The following is a 15,045-nucleotide window of genomic DNA, read 5'->3' on the forward strand; positions in this document are numbered from 1 at the left end:
AAAGGACTACAGAAAGAAGGCAGCTGAGACCAGTCCAAGTGTTTCCATGGAGCCCAGTCTAACATTCATTTATACACTAACGTACAGAAGTGAACGGGAAAATGAATCCATAGTTTCAAATGTAGAAATAGTTCTCAGTTCATTTACAGAGTTTAATACAGTTCATGAGGAAATGTTCAAAACAGCAGCTGAGAAGAAATCTGCTTCACAAAGTTGGATCCAATTCCAATAGTTTGTGATGCACTTGAACGCAGCGTGAGCAGTTCACTGCCTAACCCCACAGAGACTGTCAGTCTGGACTTTTCTTTATTTCTATTGGCTGTCAGTGAGATTTCAGAGCAATCAGAGACTGTGGGTCTGTGTATGAATTCATGTGCAGTTGTTGAAGTTGTAGAATGAGAAATAGCAGTTTGGGGTATTTCCTGCTTTCATTGTCCTGCTTGTGCTGATGAAAATGTTTATTGACGTGTGAATTCATTCTTCAACGCTCGATTCTGCCTGAACAACGAGAAACTTTGCTTATTTTTGTGTAACACAATTCAAAGTAGGGCTGGGTATCGTCACTGATTTCTAGAATCGATTCGATTCAATTCGATTGGAATCTGGGAAATGTTGCCTCAGACAGAAATATTATAATTCAGATCAGTATATTTACATATTTTTGTATCTATAAAAGGGAAGCTGGCACTTTCGCGACTTTATCAAAGGTGTGAGCATCACAGCAGAGGCCTTTGTGTCAAAGTAGCTGAAGATAAAACACAGAAAAACATGAAGCTGATTTTCCTGGGATTTTATAAAAATATTCTGCAGTAGATCAAAAACACATAAACAGTACCTGATGCTGCTGAAGTGAAGCAGAGCAAAGTTACACCGTTTTTATTACAAACACAGCGTTTTGCAGTTTTGCATAATTTTAAAAAGTTTAAATTTGTTCAGTATTGAACGGCAGAAATGAGGCTTTCTTTTCGAAAGTAAGTAAAAGGAAAAAAACAGCGGCCGACAGCGCTGTAAACAACGGTAGACTTGTGCGTAACAAGCAAGCGAATAATGCAGAAAACAGATTTTTAGATGGGAAACTGTTCTTGAAGTACAGAGAGAGAGAGAGCTGTGCATGAAGTGTGATTTTTATCCTGGTGGAAACAAACAGCAAAAGTCAGAGTGAGTTCATGACGATGTTTATGTGAAGCGTAGTTTGGATCTTCTTTTGCTGCTGGTTCAGTCAATATTGTTTGGAGAGAGATAAAACTAACAGCTTTAGAATCAGTGTAAAAAGGACGTAATAGAATAGAATAGAATAGAATAGAATAGCCTTTATTGTCATTGTACAGAGTACAACGAAATTGGAGTGCCACTCCCTTGGTGCAAGATTCAAAAATAAATATAAATGTAAAATATAAAAAGTACAATAAAACAATCGCAAGTATTCAAACAATAGTAAGTAAGATATATACAGGATAGCAGCATTAATATAATGACAGTATGAATAGCAGCATAATATAATGGCAGTGACGGTATGGTATAGCTAAGCAGGTTCAAACAGGTTAAACACAAAGCGCGGAGCCGCCGAAACATCAGAATCAGCGAGCTGTCGGCTTTCAGCCCCGACTGTGTCCGTGTCATCGGGTGAGAAAAGCGACATCTCACTGATTCTGATTCGCGGGTCGCGCTGTGTGTTTAAGTCTTTGTGCAGAATCCGTGTTCCTGCTCTCATTTACTGTCTTAGCTGTTGTTGAGATTTTGTGAGATTTCACCAGAAATTCTGGAATTTCAAGCAAAATAAATTTATATTAAAAAATAGATTCAGGATTTTAATTAATCGATTTTACGTTATCCAAGCCAGAATCGATTTTAATCGATAAATCGATTATAAAAACCCACCCCCTAAAAGCGTCCTATTAGACCCATTAAACACTAACATAGATGAATACTCAGATTTAAACCTTTATTGTTTCACAAAGGGTTAAAAAGGGAACGTCCACAGTTTAGACTGCAGCAGATTTTATTAAAGCAGTTTGACAGGAGCAAAGCAAAAACACAAAGAATAAGTGTTTCACATATTAATACATATAACATAATAATAAAAGAAAAGCAAAAGAATGATACAAAAGAATGAAAAAGTTGTCCAGAGCAGCAGGATGTCTGAGGTCTGCAGAAACACAAAAACACAGCAGCTAAAAATAGTTGTTGAAAGAAAACGAGGTGGGAGCTGCTGATTCCTGAGCTTTGATACTGGATTAGCTTCAGTAGTTATTCCCATCACTGCTGTAGGAGCTACATTTAGTCACAGCTGATTGTCTCCTTTGACCAATCAGAAGACTACTGTTGTAAAAACAAGCAGACAAAGAACCAATGAGAGTGAAGAACAGGATAAAGAGCTCGTGTGATGGAGGCAAAGCAATAATCAGCAGACTGTAGCAGTTTCTATCTGGATGAAAGTAGAAGGAGCTCAGCGGAGCTCAGTCCCATATCTTTGGTTAGAAACAACATCAGTGATTTCCTGCTGCTCGAGATGATTCCAGCAGCTCTCATTACAGCAGCTGATGAGAGAAACAGCTGATGGCTCACAGCTCGTGCACTGTTGGATCTCCAGATGTTCACGTGGCTGAAGTCTGTGAAGAAACTGTGGTCCACGTAGTTCACACGGCCTCAGATTGGACCGAGCTCCCTGGATCACTGCAGCATCCTCAGCTGGTACATGGACGTCTCTGCTCCTCAGTCTTGGAGCCCCTGCAGGTCCGTCCACACCACCGGGGTCTTCTCACTCACCTTTCCTTTGTCCTCGTCCTTCATCGGCCGTGCTGTGTCTTTGTTCCTGCGGTGTTGTTCCCACGATGCAGCGCTGATGTTCCCTCCTTGAATGCACAACAAGTACGGTGCTGGTCTTTCTCGGGTGGAGCAGAGACAGATTGAAGTCTTTCAGGCTTTAGTGCCGACTTCCCTGACAGAGGCTGGACTCCATGGTCTGCACAGGAGGCTTCTACACTGTGTGGAGGTGACTCCTGGACTTGAAGACAGGCTGCAGGTACATGTGTGATGAAGAGGAGCTACAGCAGTGTGATGGAGCTGCAGGTGTGAAGGAAGTCCTGCTGTCCTGTCCCACCCTCATCTTTGCTTCCTCTGTCTTCTCTGGACTTGTCCTCCTGTTTCAGAAACAGCACTGCTTCATGCCGAGGGTGGACGGGAGCGTTGGCTCTGATTCTTTTACCGTCCACCACAAGGAGACACTGATGCTGACCTCCTGATTCATCTGCATGTGTTCTGCTTCACACTGCTCACCTCCACCAAAGACTTCACAAACATCTTCTTTCTTTGAGTCCAGTTTGTCCCACAAACACTTCCAAATCTCCTCCTCTGAGATTCTGCAGCTTCTTGCAGTGTGACTCAGCTGACTTCTGACAGACCACAGACTGGCACAGCATCCACATGTGTCTCCTTTCAAACAGGCTCTTGATGTTTCCTCCCACATCATTCTGGCCTCTCAGTCTCCTTTGTTCTCCAGCTCTGTAGCTCCAGCTGGTGAAGCTTCAGTTTTCCATGTTGGTAACAGTAAACTACAGCCTCTGCTGTCAGCTGGGTAACTAAACAGAGCTGCAGCACGTCTCTGCGGTGGTGCTACATCCAGCCTGCAGACGGCCGTCTACATGTTGTAGTGGTTTACAGTCACCAGGGGGCGCTGTCCCAGCCATGCAGGCAGTGGGCTGCTCTGCTTGTGCTGTTGTTGGTGAAGCTGAAGTGAAAGCGAGAGTTAAAACCCTGAACAGTGTCCACTGAGCTTCTCATGCTCTTCTCATGCTCAAAGAAGTTTAACAGGAAGGGCGACTCGTCCATCAGGCGTCCAGCTGTCCGTGACCGTGTCCACAGCAGAGTGTGACTGAGGCTTCATGCTAACACGCACACATGAAGCTAATACCACCACGAGCAGCTGCTCAGTGGATTTGGAGGACAAATGTCTGCAGCTTCTCACAGGCAGTATGCAGAATGTGGATCTCCACAAAGACTGTGGAGATCTCGTCCCACACTCTAAATCCAAACTTGTCTGCACAAAACTTCTCACACGTTCCCGTCACAAGTGTCTTCTAAGTGAAGCTACCAGGTTCAGGTCCAGCTTGTTTATCTGGAGCTGCAGGAGATGATCCATCCTCACAAAGCAACACAGACAGCAGATATGCAAACACACAACACAACCAAAGGATTCTCTATGCATGTCTGTGGCTGATGCTGCTGGAACGAAGCTGTTTGAAACCTTGTTGTTCTGCACTTTGGGACCAGAAGAGGAAACTGAAGCTCTGTGCAGAGGGTCCAATGGAAGCAGCCAAGCGCTGTAAGTGTCTGCTGTACAGGGATGCTGGTTCAGCTGTGGCTCAGTTTCACAGTGTGACTCAATAAAAGCAGCAGGAAATCAAAGCTTGATGCTTTCATCAGTGTGGAAATAAGAAAGTTTCCTGTGACAGACGCTGGAGCTCTTTCACTCTCAGCTTCACAGTTTCAGCTTCAAACTTCTTCCAACATGTTTCTAACACGGCCACATTCCACCTTAATGGAGCTGATATCTTGTGCATCAGCACATTTTCTAAAGGCAGCGATCACATCTTTAGTTTTGGATGTTTAACTGCAGATTGTTTATGTGTTTATAGCACATTAATTACAGCAGCAGCGTTGACCACAGTGCTGTACAAGAATCCAAAATAACTATTAAAATAACTCCTAATATTAATATCACACATCAAATATCAAATAACTCTCATGCTGTATTAAAAGCCAGTGAATACAAATGTGTTTTAAGAGCAGATTTACAGAGACTGACAGCAGGAGCTGGGGCTGTTCGATAGAACGATGTATATATGATGACCATATGAAAACGTCTATCGTTTCATATCACGCTCTTTGTTTCCTGCTTATGTGTTTGTGTTTTCCAGATAAAGCTTTCAAAATAAATCTGAAGATCCTGTTGAGAGTTTTCAAAATAAACACAATACAGTACTGCAGTCGCTCGTTTATCGAGTTACGTTCTAAAAATAAGTCTCAGAATGAAGTAGCAGCTTTATGTTTTACAAGTATTATAGAAGTTTTAAGGCAGTTAAACCCTCACTGCACACTTTCTACATTTTTCTCAGACAGGCATGAACATTTTCACACTTTTCTCTCTTGTTTAAACAAAGTTCAAACCTTCATAGAAAAATAAGTTCATTATTAAAGAGTGAAAGCAAAGTGTTTCTGAAACGTGTCAAATCAGCCTTTGCTGGCATTAAATGAGCTTCTGTGTGAGGAGCACTCGTCCATGGCCTGGGCTCCTCGCTGTCAGGTAAAGTTTCATAAAGCTTTTGAGTTTTTCTGCAGATAATGTTGGTGTCCAGCACGATGTTCTTTTTCCTGCGGTCACTGAGCCACAAAGCCAAAGCTGACTCCATCCTTACGATGTTCTTGTTGTGGACAGTTACAACCTTTTTGCCTCCTTGTTGAAACTATGATGGTCAGCATCTTCCTCTGCCTTTGGCTGCTACCACAGGTGCAAAACGTCTCGTCATCATTGTTGTTTGTTGGGACAAAACGTACAAACATACAGTGCAGCACTGCAGAGTCACACTGCTGTAAATTTGAACACATTCTGTACTGTACAGGAGACACGGCACGAGATTGGCTGACAATGGTCTACAGCCAATCAGGACGCAGAACACAATGCGCTGTAAAAAACAAAAACATGCAAAATTGCACAAAAAAGATCAGCGAAACAGCGAGGCCGCCAAAGGTGAACTGTGTTACAGCGAGGGACCAGCGTATATGTGGTTGTTGGGACGATAAATGTCTTTGAGCTTGTGTCAGAAGACGAGCTGCAGCTTTCTGGACCAGCTGCAGTCTTGCCAGGCAGGTCCCACTAACTCCAACATATAAGGAGTTACAATAATCCAGCTGGGGCGTCATGAAAACGTGGATCGCCCGTTCAAGGTTTTTAAAAGATAGAAATGATCTCACCTTAGATAAAAGCCTCAGTTTGAAGAAAGACCGCTGTACAACTGAGCTCAGCTGTTTTTCAAATTGCCGTCAAATATAAGCCCCAAATGTAATAATGCGATTTAATAAAAGAGCTGAACCAGTCTAATAGAGCGCCCTTGATGCCGCCATGCTCCAATGGTGAGGTCAAGATGCTGTGGTCAAGGCAGCAGTCAGATCCAAAAGCACAGCTGAGTCTCCTGATCAGTGGCTGATAAAAGATCATTAAGAACTTTCCAAAGTGCAGTTTCAGTGCTGTGAAGAGCTTTAAAACCAGACTGAAACCTTTACAACAGATTGCAGCTGAACAAATATAATCTTTTACAAAATCTTCGACAGGAAGGGAAGCTTTGAAATAGGCCTGAAGTTTGAGCGGACAGAGGATCCAGATCAGGTTTTTAGTACAGGCTGTACAACAGCATGTTTAAAACAGGCTGTACAACACCTGAACTAAGACTGCTGTTAAAAATCGCTAAGATGTCGGAACCGACAACCTTTAAAATCTTTTTAAACACGTGTTGGAACAACTTCATTTGGACAAGATGATGTCTTTATAGCATCACATCGTTCCTCCACCTGATCAAACCACACAGGCTCAAACTGATCAAAAACAGCTGAGCAGGTGAATATTTTAGCCCGGTGCGATCTCGGGCGAGAGTATCGATGATGGCCAAAGGGCAGCGTCCAGCTCTACGGCCGCTGAAGAGCAGACTCAACAGACGCGCGTGATGTGGATCCTACTGCTCTAAAACTGGAGCTTCTTCAATCCATTAAAGAGGACATTAGTACGCTGTTAAAAGAAGAACTCAGAAATGCATTGAAAGAAGATTTTGACAATATAAGGGCTGACGTGCAAGGACTGAGAAATGAGATCGCTAACAGCATGGCGGCGACGTGCGGCGAAGTTGATGGAGTAAAGGTTACAGTGAAAGAAGCTGAGGATGGGCTGTCAATGTGGAGCGATGAGGTGACCACCCTGCAGTCTACAGTAGAGAGTATGAAGGAGGAGCTGTCTGACCTGAAGGATAAATGTGATGAAGGCAGGAAGCGAAGAGCTAACATCCACATCATAGGGATCCCAGAGGGCCTGGACTCGAGCTCCTCCACGGCCGTATCCGTGCTACTACGTGAAGTGCTGGGTATGGATAAAGACGTTATTGTCGACCGCTCACACAGGAGCCCTATCCTGAGAAAGCCAGCTGGTAACCCGCACGCCGTCATAGCCGAGCGTCACTACTACCAGGATTGTGTGGCTACGCCGTGCCAGGGCCCAAGCCCCGCTTGAGTTTAACGGACAACCTATTGCAATATTACGACTGGGCGATATGACCCAAAGTTCATATCTCGATATTCTTTAGCTGGATGGCGATATACGATATATATCTCGATATTTTTAAAGCCAGAAAGTACGAACAAAAAGAGAGTTCTTAGTCAAAGCTGTGTCCCAAATCTCACACAGGCACATTTATTAACATACAGCGTAGATGTACATGAAACAATTACTCAGAAATAAATGATCAGCATTTATTAAATAATAATGCTCCATAAATAAAAGAAAACAATGTTGTGTTTGTGCATAACAAAAAGCTCACAATCGTGCAGTCAAAATGTAAACAGACGCTGAGCATAATAACAAGCAGCTGCTCTGTTCCCAGGTTCTACTGCGTGACTGACAGCCTGGAGTTTGAAACCCTCTTTGTACCCGTGTCTCTTACAGGTGCCATTTATGGTCCTTATACACACTCAATACAGTAATATTACGTTGAAGCAGAGTACGTATCACTCCGCGAGGCTCCTCGTAGCTGTAATGCTCCAACAATCCATCAAGCGGTGCGGCCTCGTAGCTGAGCAAAGTCGTACCAAAACATCTTTTGAAAGGTTTCTGAGCGCCGTGTAGCACATAAAATCGGTTCGAGGTCAGTAAGCACAACCAGAATTCATCCATAAGGCGCACTGTCGATTTATGAGAAAATTACAGGATTTTAAGTGCAGAAAATATAGTTTATGGTTTTCCTTTGATCTTAGCAAATATCTACGCCTCTAATTGGGACGATCACAGATTTTTCACTAATGTCTTTGCGCGGCTCCCCAATAAGTCATCACACAATATCATCTTTGAGGGAGACCTAAACTGCTCATTATCTGCTATGGACCACAGTTCACACAAAAGTACACTTAGTCCAAAGTCAGCATGCGTCATTCAGAGCTTTCTTGATAATTATGGGCTGGCTGATGTATGGAGATTTCATAATCCTGCTTCACGTCAATACTCTTTTTTCTTAATGTCCATAAAACATATATTTGTATAGAAAAACGTCTCCCTTTAGTTACAGAATGTGATTATAAGACTCTGGTGATTTCTGCTCTTGTTTTTTCAATGTGTATTCCTGATGCCTGCTCCAACTATCAGCCATGGAGATTCAACTCAGTGTTGTTAGCAGATGAAGAGTTTGTCAGTTACAAAAGGTCTCAAAGACATTTTTTTTCTATCAATCAGACCCCAGAGATGTCATCATCAGTCATTTGGGAATCTCTAAAAGCATCTGAGAGGCCAAATAATTTCATTTTGTGCCAAACAGAATAAAATAGCGACCGAGCGCCTCTCTCAGTTAGCTGATGAAATGACTAAACTACATGCTGTGTACAGCCACTCTCCTGAGCCTGTATTATATACACAGCGGTTAGAATGACAAACTGAATACAATCTCATATCTACAAAACAGGCTGAGTCAAAGTTGCAGCTACGCTTATGAACATGGAGAAAAAACAGGTGAGTTATCAGCTCACCAGCTACGACTAAGAACAGCTAACCAACTATCCTTGAGATCTACAATGACCAGGGAATAAGGTCTACAGACAACCAAACTATCCTTGAGATCCACAATGATTTCAATAAGGTGTTTGATATTCCCTCCTTGGGAGAAGATGCGATCGCTAGTCTGGAGGAACCTGTCTCTAATGTTGGAATTGAAACGGCCGTACGGAGCACGCAGTCTGGAAAATCTGCTGCCCCGACGGGTATCCATCTGATTTTTTCATAAAGTTTTCTGACCGACTGAATTCACTGTTAAAATCAACTTTTGAAGAATCCTTCCTCTCACAGTCGTTGCCTCCAACAATGCATCAAGCAGTGATGTGTTTAATTGTAAAACAGGAAAAAGACCATTTAGATTGTCGTTCATGTCGTTTAATATCTTTGTTCAACACAGACACCAAGATCCTGGCTCAAGTGTTGGCCCGTCGCTTACACAAGTATTTGTCCTCCATTATTTCACCAGACGGGCTTTATTAGGCACTCTTTTTTGAACATTAGAGCTCTATTAAATATCATTTATACCCATGTTAAAGGTGATACATTGGAAACTGTCATTTGGCTTGACGCAGAAAAGGCGTTGGATCGGGTGAGATGGGATTTTTTTTTATACGCTTAAAAAATGTGGCTTTAATTTTGTATCTTGGATAAAAGTATTGTATTGCTCCCCTCTAACAGCCGTCCGGACTAACAATAATCTGCCCCCCAGGACAGGGATGCCCTCTGTCTCCTTTTTGCCATTGAACCGCTAGCTGTTGCTCTGAGACAATGTGTTGGTGTTGAGGGAAAACATCGAGGGGGTATCGAACATGAAGTCTCTCTTTATGCCGACGACATGATTTTATTTATTTCCAACCCATCGAACAGCCTCCACAAACTTTTGGATAGACTTACAATAATAATAATAATAATATGTTTTATTTATAGGCGCCTTTAAGAGCCTCAAGGTCACCTTAATGCATACTTAAGGAATTTGGGACAATTTCTGGATATAAAGTGAATTTTGGGAAGAGCGAGGCAAAGTCTATCTGTACGACAACTGGGGAGTTTTGTGTATTTTAGCCCCTTTTAAACCCAGCTATAAGAAGTTTAAGTACTCGGGCATCTGGGTGACAAGAAAACCACAAAGACTTGTATAAAACTATCTTCCTTTATTGTCGAAGCTTAAAGAGGATTTTGGAAAATGTAAGTTTTGCCTCTTTATATTTATGGTGGGGATGCAGAACAAGGAGCAAAGATGAATGTGATGCTGAATCAGCAGAAGACTTGGACTCATTTGATTCCAGCTTTGATATCATTGATTTCAATATGTCCATTTCTGTCACACTTCACCTATAAAAGTGAAGCCATGTGGTTCCTGGAAGGAAAACACGACTTTTTCAAGTCTAAATGATTGTGTTATGGTGGGACAGTTTCCAGTTTTGTTGTATTATTGCACTAGGTATGACTGTGCAAGAGTTATCTTATCTTCCTTGCTTGCACCACACTCTTTGCAGAAATGGTGCACAGCAGCACTGCATCATGTTATTGTGTTGTATAATATACCAGAACTAATACAAAGCAACATCCATGTACACTATAGGTCCATGCCAATGTGCCCAAATGGGACCTCCATAAATGGTAAGGGGCGCAAAGGCACTTTAAGACCAGTGGGCACACCATCGGTGCACATCCGCTCGGATGCTTTTTTCTATTCATTTATTTCCCTGTTTATTTATCGATGCACAAAAGCAATTATCTCAGAGACACCATCCTCTTAACAGAGACTCAAATCAGGAACCTGCAGATTATTAGTCAGCAGCTTTAACTTCCTGTCTTTGTCTCACTAAACCTTCCACGTGGAAACTTGAGCTGCCCACTCAAGCACAGTAGGCTTTAACTGGCTCTGCTCAAGTCACTTCAGTATCTGAGAAACTGTCTCGATGCATGCCAAAGAACACTTTGACAATACGCTTGTGTTGAGTCAAATCCACCACAAGCATATTCTATGGCAGTTTAATTCCACTCCACATAAAAATAGTCACGTATTATTTCCCCCCACCACACTTCCTGCCAGTAGCTGGTGCCCCCACCCACAGTGCATTAGTGGTTCTCTGTGTTTAGTGGCTCACTCTGGGCGGCTGCTCGGTGGGGCCCGGCCCCCTGGCTCTGTTGGGCCTGTGCTGCGGGTGGGGTGCCCTCAGGTCTCGGCCCTCTGGGCCCATTTACTGCTCAGTAACATTTAATATCTATTATTTACTACTACTTACTAGCCTACTTACTGCATATTATTGGTTGTTGCTGTGGGTTCCCCACTGTGTTGGTTTTTCCTTGTGTTTTTCAGCAGATGATGAAATAGATTTTCAGTATTTTTTCTCTCTTCCTCTCCATCTATTTCTCTTCTTCTCTATTTTTCCCTCTTCTTCTGTTAACTTTCTCCCCAGCTTATCTTTTTTCTTCTTTCCTGACCCCCGTTCTGATTCTAATGACTCAAAATAAAGTAAAATCAGAATCAAATTCTAATAAAATATGACTATCAAGTGGACCAATATAGCAAAAACCATAATGGTGGCAGAGGCCACAGAGCCAAGTGGCAGGATTTTCAACGTTCAAACCAGATAAAAAACAGAAATTAAATGGTGTTAAAAGCCATGAATTAAGGCAATTCATTCACAACATAATTACAAGTTTTACTGGACGTTAATATTTTTCTCTTTTTTCAGTGCAAAACAAACTAACAGTACACATGATGCTGGCAAGTTAAAATGTCAGTGTCTTTTATAGATAGCATGTCTAGCATCATAGTTTTATAGATCACGTAGTCAGGGTAAAAACTCCATCTCTGATTATTATTGTACATGACTGTGACATGCAGTGGCCTCAGCATCATGATGAAGGCGACCGGAGGAGATAGTTTGGTAGACATCGATGTTTTGCCGATGAAGGCTCATGTAGCGGTCCTCTTTGTCCTAAACAACAATTTACACTGTCATTTACATTTAATTAAAGTGCAGCTTAAAACACAGACATAATGCACTGCAGCCTCGGCACAATTAAGTGTAAAACAGAACTATGGAAAACTCACAAACATCTGGCGAGTTTCAGATCCTGTTAAGTTAGTTAGACCTGATCTGTTTTCTCTGTTAGGATAAAAACATCAGAGGTCATGGGGTGAAAAATACCTCAAAAACAAGACTAGCTATGTCTACAACTAATGTGTGGTGTTTGAAAAGAACCTATGAGATACTTTGAACACCACAGTGGCTGCTGTATGCAGTAATGTGCTCAAGTGATTTCAAAGGGTCATTTCATGAGTTTAAGTGCGTCAGTAAAAGTTTTCACCTGCGAGGATTTCTCCTCAGGCTGTAACCACAGGTTATCACAGCCACACTGATGAGTGAAGCAGCAGCAGAAATGATGGGAACTGTAGCCATGAACTTCATGCCAGAAGAATCTCCATCGTCTGTTGAATGTTGCCACACACACACAAAAAAACTTCATTTTGAAAACATGAAAAGTCACGAAATTTGCATTAACCTGTTATATTAAAGTGGAAAACATGTTTATCTTTTCATTACATTAGAGTTACAATTGCATCATTCAAACATTTCACTGATGAAATAACACCAAAGTTGTGATTGGAGCAGTTTTATAATGAAATTTTAAACAAATTAGCCAGAAGAAGAGCTTAAAAACATTCCTGATGTTCATCTCCTGACTGAAACCTTTCATTAATCCGCTGCAGGCGGGAATGACGACCTCAAACCATGTATGACAGAAAAGAAAGTGTTAACGCAGTTCCAAACATCCACCTTGAATCTGCGGTGTGGGTATAAATAGAAAATGTTTTTACCTCTCACAGTCACACTGAGATGGAGAACATACAATCCACCACGAAATCCACACTCACAGGTGTAGTTCCCACTGTCTTCAGATGTTAAGTTGAGCAGGTGGAGAAACACAGTCTCATTTTCTTTGATCAGTGTGAACCTGGAGTCACAGCCATGAATAAAGCCTCGGTCGTAACGATAGAGCAGACGACGCTGTTCTCCTCGGCTCCTCTCTGTGCTGATCTCACACAGTATCATCACAGTAATATTCAGAGTTGTTTTGCTGCATATTTGAGTGGAATCGGGTTTCTTTCCAATTGTCTTCACAAGAGTCTCTATAAATTGTTCCAGTTAAAATGAAACAAAATCGGGATTATAGTTTCTATATATTTGTTGTTGTGGGAAAATCAATCACATATATTATTTCACTAACCTAACTAAAGCTTTCTTCTTAAACACCTGGCTTTACAGCTTTTCTTTTTTAATTATATATATTTACCTTCACTGCTAAAAACCACAAGCAGAAGCAGGAGAAAGCAGAGTTTCCGTGCAGTCATGCTGGTGAGGAAGTAACTGTGGCTGACAGTGTGAGGTAGACTATAGTGAAAGCAGGAAGACTTGCACCCTCCTTATTTCACCTCTTGTGTCTACACTGAAACTTTTACTATGTCTAAAATAGAAGTGCATAAAAGTGGAAGGACAGTAGAAGGTAAACCACCAACATTGTTTAAGCCAGACTGATCTCTCTGTTTATCTGGATGGACATTGTGTTCAAATTATGATGAGATGTTTGTTCAAAAACAAAACTAGTCTGATACAAAGAGTCATGTTTGCCACAGTTTATTGTGTTTGTATTGTATTAAATCTGAGAGCCTGAGTTGGAGTATTATGACTGAATGGTCTCCATTACTGGGAAACAACTATCCAGTGTGAAAAGATGGACGTTTATTATAATATATGAATATTATTATATTAGTATGTCACCTAAAGTTTTATATACTTTAAAATGTTTCATAGAGCTTTATTATCCACTCCCACAGTTCCTGTGCTTCTTGCTGAGCGTGTCTTGTTGTCGTGTTGATGGTTCACTGAGATGATAGTCTGGTAGGAATCACTCGATGGCTGCTGAAGGTTTGTATAGGGCTGATCTGGCTCATCGTCATCCTTTAGAAAAGTGAAATATTTTAGGTATTAATCAAGTTCAACCCGGTCTACCCACACACTCTATTGATCTTTAAATCTCTCCATCTGTTGCCTGGATTATTTAATGTTTCTGCTCATTTCTGTAAGAGCTTCTTCACAAAATAAAGGACACTGAAGTTGGCACTAATAGTATTATAACAATAATCTGTAATTATCTATATAAGTAACATCCTAAAACATAAATGTACATGTTTTACCAAGTCTGCCAGAGCTCATATTATATTTTTACATGCTGTAGTGCCATTTTTGGGAGCATTTCAAGTTGATATACATCAATACAACCATTATAGCCCAAATTCTAATAATATGTCCGCATTAAGTGCACAGTAATTACATAAATTGCAAAAAAATGCAATAAACTACCAAAAAATTGAAAATCGTTTTTGTTTTTGAACATATATTTCTAGTTAGAGAAATTTAAGAGGCTTATCTCTCAAAACTGTAAATACAAAATAGTTGCACAAAATAGTTTCCCACCACAGGAAATTTATTTTGAGTGTCTTCATAGTTTTATTTCTGAAATACACCAATTTATATATAATGCAGGAAAAACAAAAATAAATATTATAATGCAAAATTAATCATCAAAATAAACTATTTCCAGCAGTGCAATATGAGTTCTAAGCATCCCAGAAATGAGACAGAAAGTCATAAAGTCAAACATAACTTTTAAAAACACCAGTATAGGCTCATAAGGCCCTGATGGTAAAAAACTACATTTCTGCAAACTTTTAACTAGCTGCTGTAGATCGTAGCAATAAATTGCTCACCAAACCGTTGGGATTTTCAGGTACAGACACTCCAGATGTTCCTGACCTTAAGCAGCCACGTTGATAAGAAAGGATGTCAGCATTAGTGTAACACTATTCACATTCAAACAGAGAAAAATCAAGTAAGAACATCTACATTTATATTATCTTCTCTCTTAATAATGATAATTATTTTTGGAAGGATAAAAAGTGTTCATTCTAGACATGATGTTTAACATACACCGAATTCTCATTTATTGAAATGTGATGTTTCCTTTTACTTTCTCTACATCTATATCATCTTTGAATTACTGCAGCAAAAATAGTCTCACCCATTACTTTTCCTCCAGTAGATAAATCCCACGATAACTCCAGTTATAAAGATGATCACAACACCGGGCAGATAAACGGAAAAAGATTTGTCTGCTGAAGTGTGGGCCTCGTTTGTGTCTAAATCATTGAAAAGATGCATTTGTCAGTAAAA

The 15,045-nt window shown here is 40.9% G+C and overlaps 2 protein-coding genes across 2 annotated transcripts in view; both read left to right on the plus strand.

Annotated features, from left to right (window-relative positions):
• The window catches only part of LOC146548208 (NACHT, LRR and PYD domains-containing protein 12-like), a 586,500-nt gene that overhangs the window by 301,677 nt on the left and 269,778 nt on the right, over nt 1-15,045 (plus strand). The gene's annotated exons all lie outside the window — the stretch shown is intronic.
• LOC146548215 (ribonuclease inhibitor-like) overlaps nt 1-15,045 on the plus strand; it is a 136,813-nt gene that overhangs the window by 53,298 nt on the left and 68,470 nt on the right. The window lies entirely within an intron of this gene.

Source organism: Mchenga conophoros, linkage group LG23 (assembly GCF_057382185.1).
Source record: "Mchenga conophoros isolate Kocher_MC1m ecotype Shallow Benthic linkage group LG23, M_conophoros_male_GT1.1, whole genome shotgun sequence".
Lineage (NCBI taxonomy): Eukaryota > Metazoa > Chordata > Actinopteri > Cichliformes > Cichlidae > Mchenga > Mchenga conophoros.